Here is a 12,760-nt window from a genome sequence, read left to right on the forward strand (position 1 = left end):
ATTTTTCCATCGTTTTTTATTAATTTTTTTACGGCGTTCACCGTGCAGTTAAATAATGTAATAGATTTATATTCGGGGTCGTTACGGACGCGGCGATACCAAATATGCGTAACTTTATTTTGGTTTTTTAATAGTAAAGCATTTTGTAAGGGGAAAAAGTGGGTTTTTCATTTTTTTTTTAAATTTTTTTAAAATTTACTTTCTTAAACTTTTTTTTACTTTTTTACTAGTCCCACTAGGGGACTTTAATATGCGATTCTCCGATCGCTATTATAATACACTGCAATACTTTTGTATTGCAGTGTATTACTGCCTGTTCGTGTAAAACGGACAGGCATCTGCTAGCTCATGCCAGAGGCATGACCTAGCAGGAATTCGCTACAGGCAGACCTGGGGGCCTTTATTAGACACCCGGCTGCCATCGGAGACACAGACACTCGGCGATCGTATCGCCGGGTGTCAGTGGGATGAGTGGGAGCTCCCTCCCTCTCTCCAAAACCACTCAGATGCGGTGCACGCTATTGAGCACCGCATCTGAAGAGTTAAACGGGTGAGATCGATACTGATATCGATCAAACGTTCGAGCAGGGACGCCCCCAGCCCTCAGCTACATCTGCCAGCTGAGAGCAGGGAGATTTGACAGCTCCCTGCTCTGTTTATTTATCCTGATGCAGTGCCGTAAAAAAGCTTATGCATCTGAATAAAGCCCGTTAGTGACTGACGTGAAAAGGCTTATTAGCGGTCACTAACGGGTTAAACCTACAGGTCCAAAAGCCCATATAAATACAGGGGAATATCTTTGTTGCATTAAGCCCATAAAGGCTATACAAAAATATTTGCTAGTAAAAACTATTGGAAATTGGAAAAATTCTATGGAAAAACAAATAGTAGTTCTCTTGTGTAATGTTGCTTGGTAGTTTTGCATGTCTGAAAGGACTCCCAGATGTTTTCAACTCTAAGGTTTAGATGCATGCAGGCCTTTTGGCAGAAAGATCCCAAGATGAAAGGCTGTATTATTTTCCTAAGCGGGCTGATACCTTTCCTTAATCACAAGTTACTTCAACCACAGAGACAGGGGTTTGTAAGGATATCAAAGGAGTAGGGATACTTGCTGTTTAGGCTTTGTTCGAGAGGATTTCTTGATACTGTAAACCTATTAATTTTAGCCTTTCTGAGTCAATCTCTGAGGTAATGCAATATGCCATGGATAACGTAAAAGAACCAGGTACATTATATTGCTGCTTAACATGTGACAGAAGGATAAACGGATAAACTCTATTCTAATACCAATGGAACCAAGCTCATGCTGTACCTTCCACTTGTGTCCACTACCTATAGATATAAGCTTCCATGTTAACAATAAGGGAGCTGTAGTCCAAGTGATCGTTTGGTCAATAGCTGTCTTCTCCAACTCCACCATGAATGTGCCTATACAGCTCAGCAATGTTTTCTAGTGGGAAACAAATTCCAAAACCTGTCTGATCCCTGTTCCCCTTGATGGGAGTCATTGGAGAACATTTGGGCTGTACCCATAAACATAAACCTTGTAAGGATTTAGGCCCTATGCACACGAGCGTGCTTTTGCGGCCGCAATTCCCCCGAAAATCCACGGGAGAATTGCGGCACCATTCATGCATGGCCCAGGAGCCCGGTCCAGGCTCATAGCAAATAATGGCCGTGGCCATGTGCACGGCCTGCGTTTTGCGGGCGGCTCGCGGGTGACACTCCGCCCCCGGCCAACTCGAAAATCACGGCGTGCACATGGCTAGGGTCGTGTGCATGAGGCCTTAGAATCTGTCAATGAGACTAGTTATATAGTGTAGTACTATGGATGCCCATCAAATTGCTTTTGCGCAATATTCTGTTGCAGATATTATCATGATTCAGAAATCTGATTATTATTGGATTAGTAGGTTTTTAGCTAGTACTATGGATCTGACATGCTGTGATATTGGGCCAACATCAGAATAAGTATTTGAGCATGTGCATGTGCATGTGCAGCCTGTTTAAAACATTGCATCACAAGTGCAGGTAAATGGTTTGCTGGTACATAGCTTTAGGCCTTAGTCACACATGAGGGCATGAGTCAAGGTTTTTGCCATGGTTTTTGCAACAAAAAAAAAAATGCAACTCAACCAGAATGTGTGAATAAAGCCTTAGGCCAGATTCACACAACACAGTTTGATGTTTGTTTTTTTTAAACCAGGAGCTGCTCATAAGAGAGCAAAGGTATAAAACAGTCGTTAAAATTGCATTGTGTGAACAAGGCCTTGGGCATTTTTATTATAATAAAAAAATGCTTGTTGATATTTTTTGGTTTTCTATTAGAATATCTAGTACGCTAGAGGAGTAATTATATATATGGCTAAACTACTTTATTTTGGACTCATTTAAGTAGTTATGACCTATTAGCATGTGATTAATATATACAATCAGAACATAAAGTAGACTTCATTGGCTACATTTGCATATTAACAATTCAGACTCCAAGCCAAGGTGCCTTACACCCGGTCACAACATACATTGTGATACAACACGTGCTCTGTATATTTTATGCTCCATTTGAACAAGCAGATCAGCAGTTCAGAATATGTTTCTGCAATCGTGTTTCGAAGTCTAGAAAGTGCATTATAAAGTAGCCCAAAATTATTCATGAACCATAACAGTATAAATCTGTTATGTGTCATGTGCTGGAGGTACAGTTACCTCACTGCAAAATCAGGCATGGGTGTGTGTCCCCACAAACTCTGTAACTGGTACTGTAGCAGGTAATATAAGAAATCTGTTCCTAGGCACACAGAAAGGACTCATTGTATGATGCTACTCCTTATGCTTTATTTCCTAGTGTCCCAGATTGACCTTCCCAAGACATGCGCAATGTTTTTTTCACATCCTGCAAATCCTATGACCAGTGTTTCCAAACAGAACAGTTAATTTGCCTCCTTGTATACTCGGGGGGGGGGGGGGGGGGGGGACGACCATGAAAAAGTTCCTGCTACTTAGAGCTGAAGAGTATCTAAATCCAAAAATAAAACACAGCAATATTTATAGTTAGTCATTGCCAAAGGCCGAGAATGCAGTAATAAATCTCTCCAACAGGGTTGATCTCAGCAGGTCAGATTTGGTTCTTAATATTTGTTAATATTGATAATTGCGTAAAAACTACGTTTAGTCTTGTGGAGAACCTTTACATTGCTTTTCGGTAATAGGAACTGAATATTGCCAATATTGACATCTAACAATTCTGCCAGATATCAATGTTCTAAATTCATCGTTTTCCATGATAAGAGATTGTGAAAGATGTCCGATTTTGTTTTCTGTCACGGTCTTGTCTACACATTTTCGGGACTTGTGGCCTTTATTAGGACTGACACACCTTCCCATTTCCCCCTAGTATTTCTGGAATCATGTTTGTAAACATTGTAGCCATGTGCGCGTCACCACGTGAGAACGCGTCACAGTGACCTGGAATCTCCTATTCGTGGAGTCACCTCTGGCACCAATATTAATTCAACAGCGCCAGAAATCTTTAACTCACTCCCTCCTTGTCTATTCCTACACTGGAGCCTAAAGAGTGGCAGCAGGACTGTTAACATTAAGGAGGAACCTCAGACGCATTGTCAGCCTAGTGCCGGCCTCTTTTGTTTCAGGGACCTTGTTGAAAACTCAGCTGTATTAATCAATCTTGTTATGACTCAGCAGTTGGTAGGATCATCTGAGCAGCGTCTAGACTCATTTACTACTGCACGATCCGAAATACCGTTGATGGTATCATGCAAGTATTACGCGCATACTGTAATAACTCCATAAACAGATATTTTATCATGCCATAACTCACAATCTGTGCATTACTCTTTCATCGGTTTAGTATGAGAGTAGGTTGCCTTTTTTTTAAGTTGGTTGACTTCTTAGGATCAAAGAGCGGAGATTTGCCAATTGACGGTAGATTGAGTCAGCAGTATATAAGAGAGCGCATCAGGACACAGCAGTGAAATTCTTTTACGGAAATGTAAGGAGTTACCAATAATAAACTTTTGCTCTAATAAGCTAATGGTAACATAAAAATGATAAGGAGCAATTCTGCTCCAAATTCATGCCTGTGCTACAGGTGTAACTAGTTCAATGAGTGAAGCTGAAGAAAACGCCAGTCTATGATGACAAAATACCAGCTACTCACTCGGTTCTATTTTCTCCTTTTTCGTCTCCGGTCCCCGTTTCTAATTTATTTAGATGTAGAAAAGACGTGCAGGCAGCAAATGATCTGTTTGGAAAAATCACCAGAAACATATTGCTCTAAGTTGGGATTGAGACAAGGCAAGCAATCCGCTCACAACAACTGTGTTTAATGGTGAGTGTTTTGTTTACAGACTCAAAAAGGTTTCTATGCCTTCCAATTCCCTTACAGCACAGCCAAAATTATTTATAGGTTCCAGGCAGAAAGGTTTTCTATCGCCAGTGCGTAGCGCAACAACCACCAGACCTGTGTTTGTGAGACTGGTAAGAATCTATTTTTGGCTCACCGCAGATGACCTCTCTCTAAGTCACGGTGCTTGATATTGCTCACATGATTGTACAAAGACAGAATAAAGCTAAAATTGCGCTGGGTCAACCTAGCTAGGAAAGCACATTAGTCACAGAGACCAGGTATTCTATGAGCACATATAAGCAGCACAATGTTTTTGAACCCTTCCACCTAGAGACAGTTACGTAAATGTCCCTGGGAATTCTGGGTCGTCTTTTTGTAAACAGAGCAGACATGTGCACGTATCACCCACGTGTCTCCCGGTAACACAACACATTAACTCTTCCCTCCTTTATATAACGGCATAACAAAATAAGAATCGGTGTCAACGACAAAAAACTTTTTTAGGCAACCACATGCAAACTTTTGCGGCTCGTTTGACTTAGATTTTACACACATGGCCTGTGGTGATTTAGTCACTTTACAATACAAAAAACACCAATGGGATGCATTATGTGTAGTGTTGATATAAATAATCCGTACTGTGTTTGGCAGAGCATTCACTTATCACAACACCCAAACATATATGTCCAAAAGCTGAGTGCTGAGCTAACCCTAAACCCTGCAGAATATGGGGTCTATATACAATTTTTCAAAGTCCCCTTGCATTGAAGTTTTATTGTATTCCTTACATTACCAAACTAACTATTTTACAGAAATGAAATTACACTATTGAGTTAATGCAATATTTTACATTTAGAGTCTGAAATAAGCATGCTTCATAAATACTAACCGGAAGATGTACGCTACAGCCCATTTGGTGCAAAAAAATATTATTTGACGTTTAAGACACCTGAGAGTAAAGCTTTTCTCATTGTCTTCCCCGTGTAAACATTCAATGATCCTATACTAAGATCAGAGTTATCATAGGCCCCCAGGCCTTGTAGCAACCAATCAGAATCTAGTTCATAGATATCTGGTTAATTGGTTGCCAGAATCACCACAGTTCATCTTATATGATGTCAGGTATGCTTTCTTTTTAAGTTGCAAATCAAATGTGTTAATATGTCGGTTTTTTTAGGTCTTTTGCGTACAATAATGGTGCAACTTTGCACTCCAGTACAACTGGTACGAATGAATTTGGCCTATGGATGGTTGGATACTTGAGCAGTCTAGTATACAAAGTGTATAGTCACTCAACTCACATACAGTAGGGTTCAATATCTTCACAACACCACAACCAAGCTGCAGCGTAGAAGGAAAACATCTAAATCTGAGTTTATTTGAATTTATTAAAGCATAAATCTACAGTCTGAATGACTTTATGTAGACCTCAGAACTTTCATATCACTTTACATTTTCAAGTCAAGCATACATAGTTCCTTATTTTACACACATTTCAACTGGAAACAAACCAAACTGCTTCATGAGGTGATCCATATTATAAGAGACAATACTGTTCTCCATATATACAGTATACTCATATTATCGTTCATGTATAATATATTAATAGTAAATGGCTCACACAGCACAATCTGGTATATATACCTGGTATACATAAGCCACAAGAATGCACAAATATCATTTATATACATTGAAGGAGTGGTCATTGACGCAAGGGGAATTGCGTTTCTTTCCCTGGTTTGTTTTGTGTAAACATATAAATATTTGTCGAACTACTTTATTAAATATTGTAATGACAGTCACACCCGGATTTAAATAAATAGAATTACATAACTCATTTTCTAAATATTACACAATACCAGTCAAGCAACATTATGCTACATTTAAAGAGCCACACGCGGGACTCCAACTCTTGCTTCTAGAATAACACACTAGCACTAAGACGACTATTTCCAAAAACATTTTTTGTCCAGTTGTGCTAATGTATTTTTTTTTACAATTTTCCTTATATGTGTATATATAATATCTTTAGGGTGAAAACCCTCAGCAGCCTGCATTTTAAGTAGTTTAATGACATGGCAAATTTGAGATTACCCGCTTTCTGAGACTTACTGCAAATAATGATGGTCTATCCTTGTTTGATCACTGGGGGTCCAATCTATGAGACCGCCCAACGATCAGCGGAATTAAATGGCTGCAGAGAAAAGAATATTAATATTTTAGTCCTGGGCAACTCCTTTAGGACTCATTCAGGCTATTTCCTTCGACTTGACTATAAACTTGCATGTGTGGATTGACAGATTATGGATGTTTACTGCCATAGGAAGAGGAAAATAAGTAATTGCCAGACACCTCTGGTGGCACTTATCTCCCATCCCAAGTTGACATCCAAAATGCTAATCCATGTTTTCCCCAATGGCAGACATGAGGGGGACATTTGGCTGCCCCATGTACATAACATTTTTAGGAATCCTGCCAATTATCTGAATCTGCCTATATTTCCGGCTAGCTTAAGTGTCACTTTGAAAAAAAATTAAGGAAGCCATGATGTATTCTGATCTCATTGGTTCCTAGGAACAGACTAGATTTCTTTACATTTTGAAACTTACCAAGCTCTTTACTGAGTTCCTGAAATGCATAGCAGACTAAGCAGACTTTCAAGTTGGCACTTTCATGTATCAGCATTTAATCAAGTAGCCCAATCTAGTAAATACGCCTCAAAAATTCATAAAGGATTTACAAAAATCACTGAAAAGTCATACTCATAGAAAAATGAAATCTGCTGCAGTAGGCCGACAATCTTTCAAAAAAGGTTATTCAACAATATTTATTCCACTAGCCCATCGCAGATAAATAAAATGCAAACCAAAGAAAAATATACTTCAAAATTTAAAGAAAACACAATAGACATGAACATTTGTGAAGTGAATTTTAAATTTGCAGTCATTTCTGTGATGGTTTAAGAGCAGAAAATGTGTATATTGGAGGTAAATGTGCCATCAAGAGAAATGACATTTAAAGTGAAATCTACAAGTAATAAACATACCATTATCACTGGACCTGGACAGAGCCAAAGCAAAGTCTGAAGCCCCCTGGGCAAAATATTGTATTTGGGAGCCCACTCCTACTCATGAAATAGTGGCCATATAATACTATAATAGGGTGGTCAAATAATACCATTATACAGTATACACATACTGATACTCGATGACTCCCAAAATTATACCGCCATATAATGCCCAATTAATAGTTCAATAGAAATTCTTAGTAATAAAATGATGCTACAGTGCACTGCTAAGATTGCTGATATGAGCTGAATTTCTGTCCATTACAAAGAATAGCAATACATTTTTTGTTCATGGCCACAACATATTGTTGTCAATTAATAGTTCATTCTTACTCATTCTTATTCAATAGAGTATTTATACTGGCATACGACTGTCTACATTCATTTTGTCCCATATCTGTTGCTAGTATATCTAAAGTTAAGCATTTTTACGGCCTACAGGGTGCATTTCTGGCAAGGAGTGGTTTGTGGATGGTAAAGAACTCTACTGGAAGTATTTCCCCCATGTGATTATACACCACAATGAGACATAGGGATACTGTGAATCTGCCGAAACAATTTGTGGTAATGTTTTGCAAAATTATTTCCAAAGATAACCACTGACATTCCTGTTTACTTGGCAGCTCTCCTCCATGAACATAAGACTCATATAATTTTGAGCAACTTTTCTGAAACCACCTGAGGATACAATTAACTATAGTGATTACACTTCACAGAATAAGAGTTAACTTAAATTTGAGGAAGGTTTGACGAAGATGGCGTTTTTTAGGCAATGAAGGACACCAAGAAGCATCGAAAGGCAGTCTCAGGTTAAACACCAAAATACTTCATAAAATATATTAATATGCTTGCGAGGTTGGAGATCTTTGGGATACTGGTCAAAGTTATATCTTACAGCAATGCATTTTGTCATGTCAATGCAGCTCAGCTGTTACCTAGTGCAACCCTAAGGATGACAAGCAACCATCCATCGTAACAAGCTTTGAACCGGCGCATGTTGCCTGCTCTATAAACAATGTTGACATGCCGGAGTTCAATGCGCACCACATTAAGACTATTTCAGTGCCCTGGCTATGTGCCAAAAGTCATAGAAACAATGCCAATACTCTATTTTATGAAAAAAATAAAATATCAAGAGTAGATTTAATTGCTATGACCATACATACATGTATTGCAAATGTCAATGCTCTGTACAAGCTGACTATGGCTACAGGTATCAAAAACACAATTCAGCCTGGTTACAACCCACAACTTTTCATCATACATCAGTAAAAAGAAAACAGAACTAGTGTTCTGAGTCATCCACATTTAGTTGATCTAATCCAAGACAATATGATAAAATGTTTTATATCTAACTACAGTTAAGTAACAGTTAGGATACAAATTATCACTTCAAAAGCAGGCACAAACAAGTTGCTAACTACCCATCTGTAGGCACATTAGTGATGCTTGGTTGTAAACACAGATGCATTTTACACACCTTTCCATGGCTATTGTCTTGACATTAGGGATTAACTTTCCTAACATGTCACTAGTTTCCCACATAGCTGCCTCAAACCATTGAAATGACAATCAAAGGTTTATAATTGTGCCTTTTATCCCAATCTTTGCCAGTACCAAAAGAAAGTCCTATGTTGCAATACACATGTAAATATACAATTGAATCTGCATAGTTCCTCCCCACTATGCAGCACTGCAGACAGCCATTAAAATGCAAATGGAACAGCCTCCATTAGGAGGCAACAGGAAACAGATCTTTTAATCCCAGGCAATGGAGAAAAAGCCACTGTTGGGAGAGGAGTCGGGGATGCAGTTTTCTGAATGAATCCGTGCTATGCCTTAACTCACTTTTTATATGGTTCAGCCAAAGTGTGACGAAACCAACGGCATTGAAGAATTTCCTAAGGTGTCCCAATGAACAGTTCAATGGTTGTGAGATAGAGGTTCCCTATGTCTTCATATATCAATCTAAAATGGCACAGGCCATTTTCATAGCTTTATCCATTTTCTGTAGGTTTGCATAGCTATTAGGAATTCCAAATCATACATCCTACCATACACATAAAATTATCTGTGATGGACTGTAACGCTGTAATGATCAGGCGTAAATGTTCACACATATCAAGTGATCATATACTATTATCTCGTGCTTATCTGACCTGTACTGTGATAAGAGGTGCCAAAAGATCAACTACAGCCCTAGAATAAAATCTAACAAAAACAACAACAACAACAACAAATCCCATTCTTATTCAATGTCATTTCTGAATAGGACATTAGATATTTTATCACAAAAAAAAATGAAATATAAACACAAACTCCATCCTCTTAAAGGGTTCAATAAGGTTTTTAAAATTACAATGAACAAGATTTACAAAAATGTATACTTATAGCTCTTATGTCTATGTCCTTTTGACTGCGCCTGCCTTTGTGTCTGCTTGTCATTCACCGGCTATCTAATGGAAAGCTGATTCACCAGCAGCACAAAGGCAGAATGCAGCCTTTAAAAAATGTCCAAGGTATGTTGAAAGACACATGCCGGGCAACAAATAGAAAAACAGAGCTAGATGTGTGTCTCTTTCTAAAGTATGCTCATATCTACTCACATGGCATGTAGGCTGACCATATAAAATGTATGGGGTTAGTCGCACAGCAAAAAAAAAAAAAAAAAACTTACATAAAAAGAGCAAAAAACTAAAAAAAAAATGTGAAAAATAAGACCAGCTCTAACAATTCACATAAAAACCTGGAACTGTAAATGAGAAGTGAATTACAGCAGAGTTTAATACTGTTTAGACCTTACTTTTTCATACACAGAACAGGAAATATTGTGAAAACAAATGAACAATTCAAAACTTACAGGTTATAAATAACAAGCAAGCACAAAACAGATTGCAGAAAGCATTGTGGAAAAACAGGAAAAAACATAAAAAGAAAAGCCTCTTTATTATTTAAAAACTACACTTGTCAGCCATGTTGGAGAAGGATCAGTATTTTCTCCTCTTTATTCTTGCACACACAGAACAAACAGATGTGTTTCCAAGAGTGTGAGAAAGAAACAGGGAAGCGATAGATAGGGAAGGACGTATGGGCATAAATATAGCACTCTGACCTCTTAAATGTCCCTCTGCCTTGCAGAAATCCAGCAAACACAGTCTGGTCTCCTTTCTAACAAATCCTAAAGGGCAGCCATCTTGCTTCCTTCTGCTCCTCTACGAAAGCAGACTAGCCTCCACATCAATATTCATAGGGCAGTTTGACGTCTGCTCTCATCACTTGATGAAGCCCCGGTGTTGCTGTTCACTGTTCCAAAGGGTGGACGTGACTGGCATGTGAACCAACCCCAAAGTAGTGTCTGCTGACAAGGAGCTCTGCCTGACTGCTAGCTTGGGTAATGTAAATCAGTTCCCTACTCAGGGCTTCCCACATAAAGCCTCACATTTTTTTTGGCTGTACAATAGTAAGCAGAAGCTTGGGTTGCATTGAAGCTGTGGAGTGGATCGCGCTGGTATTCTGGCTGACTCCTTGCTTGCTCTCCAGCTTCACAGACACTGCCTCCAGCTACAACACAGTAAACTGCCTTCTGTCATGCGGAGAGGGGGGAGGAATTTGCAGGCAAGATTAGATAGCTGATTTTCTGAATATCACATTACAGTACAGTGCTCTTGCTCTAGTTCCTCCTTTGCATGTCCCCCTTTTAGCTCCTCTTACACACACGTTTCGACATTTCCTTTTAGCGTCTTTCTGCAAATCAAATATTACGGAAGTCCATTTTTTAGTATCTGCATTCATTTTCTTTTTGTTTTCCTAGTTCCTAGAGGATTTAAACACGGTGCTTGTAAAAGTCCATCAAAATAGGTCGTTTTCTGAGTAGCCCATGCCAACCTCTTGTTTACATTGACCATGTGAACTGCTTGACACATGCTCCCTAAGTCTTACGATGCAGCCACCTCGATGACACAACAGCTGACGCACGCTGGTGACAAACTTTGTTTTCCGTTATTGTGTGATGACACACGTTCTATTATTCTGCAGTGAATGGACAAAGCTATCTTTTTCCATGGCAATCTTTTATTCAGAGCATTTATTAAGAGCATTTTTTCAAAACGAGACAAAGAAAAAATACTATACCATATAAAGGACTATTAAGAGAATTTTCATTTCAATCGATAAAATAATCGCTTCTCCACATTGTGAGATTGTATTGTAATACTGTTCCACCGCTATAGCCTCCAAGCCTGTGTATCTTTACACAAAGGATTTCCACAGAGTATGATGGGTGCTGGAGTGTAGTACTTACTATAATGGTCTTTTCAGAAATTTGACCCTGCCCACTTACCTTCCAAACACCCTAGGCTGGCCTGGCCCCTGACTTTGACCAAGAGGAAGTAAGCAAATGGGGGCATTGAAAGTGTTAATAAATAATTCACATAGTGCTGCTGTTTTAGATGTTCCTTGCTAAGTTTAGGATAGAATCCTGTCTGTATGATATAAAGAAATACAGAGGCAGAGAAAAGCAGGTATAGGTGCAGTGGACTTAAGGCCGTTTTACACGGGCTCATATGAAAACTAGTTCACCCGATCATTGCCCTGTGTAAGGATAAGGCCACATGGAGTGGCACTGACTCGGCCGGGATGCGGCCAACAGGCACGCCAGCAGCATATTCTGTTAAATAGCCTGTAAATACCACGTGTTGTTGCAGGTAAAATGGCCCTTTACCTGAAAAATCATACACTCTTTATGGTCGCACCATTTTCCGGGTAAAGGGCTGTTTTAGTCGCAACAACGCGCAGCCATTAATAAGTTATTTGACAGCCGTGCAGAACATGGTGCCAGCGTGGTTGTGGCCTTACTCTAAACAGATTTTTTATGCGGCCTATAAAATGGTCGCTAGTCTGTGCACATCTGCCTGTGTAAACAGAGAGATGTGCTGTCGACATAATTCAAATGCATGGGTACGAACTATTGTAGTAGCGATAATTTGTCCCAATGTTATCAATAATTTTTCCTTGTGAATAAAACAAACAAGCACCGGTCGACAAACTATATTGTCGATCAGCGCTCGTTAAACATGGTAAACACGGGCATTGTCTGTCCGTGTAAAGCCACTTTAACATCCATCATATACACAGCCTATATAGTCACTTTACCCTACAATACATTTAAGTTTAAAGTATCAAAGGCCTTTTCAGTCAGTGAAAGATGCTTGAGGATGGCTCATATTCCTTTATTTTATTTTTTATGATAAATTATTACCTGATCAATTAATGGGAGGATACATAGCAAAAATAGCTAAAGCTGGCTATAAATGGCCATTGTCTCACTG

At 39.0% G+C, this 12,760-nt stretch overlaps 1 protein-coding gene across 1 annotated transcript in view; it reads right to left on the reverse strand.

Moving 5' to 3' along the window:
• The window catches only part of TET2 (tet methylcytosine dioxygenase 2), a 106,718-nt gene extending 95,310 nt beyond the window's left edge, over positions 1 to 11,408 (reverse strand). Inside the window, exon 1 of the mRNA XM_075860607.1 lies at positions 10,546 to 11,408. The gene's annotated coding sequence lies outside the window, so the exon portion shown is untranslated. The remainder of the gene's footprint in view (positions 1 to 10,545) is intronic.
• Between the last annotated feature and the right edge of the window lie 1,352 nt (positions 11,409 to 12,760).

The sequence above is a fragment of the Rhinoderma darwinii genome, chromosome 1, assembly GCF_050947455.1.
Source record: "Rhinoderma darwinii isolate aRhiDar2 chromosome 1, aRhiDar2.hap1, whole genome shotgun sequence".
Classification (NCBI taxonomy): domain Eukaryota; kingdom Metazoa; phylum Chordata; class Amphibia; order Anura; family Rhinodermatidae; genus Rhinoderma; species Rhinoderma darwinii.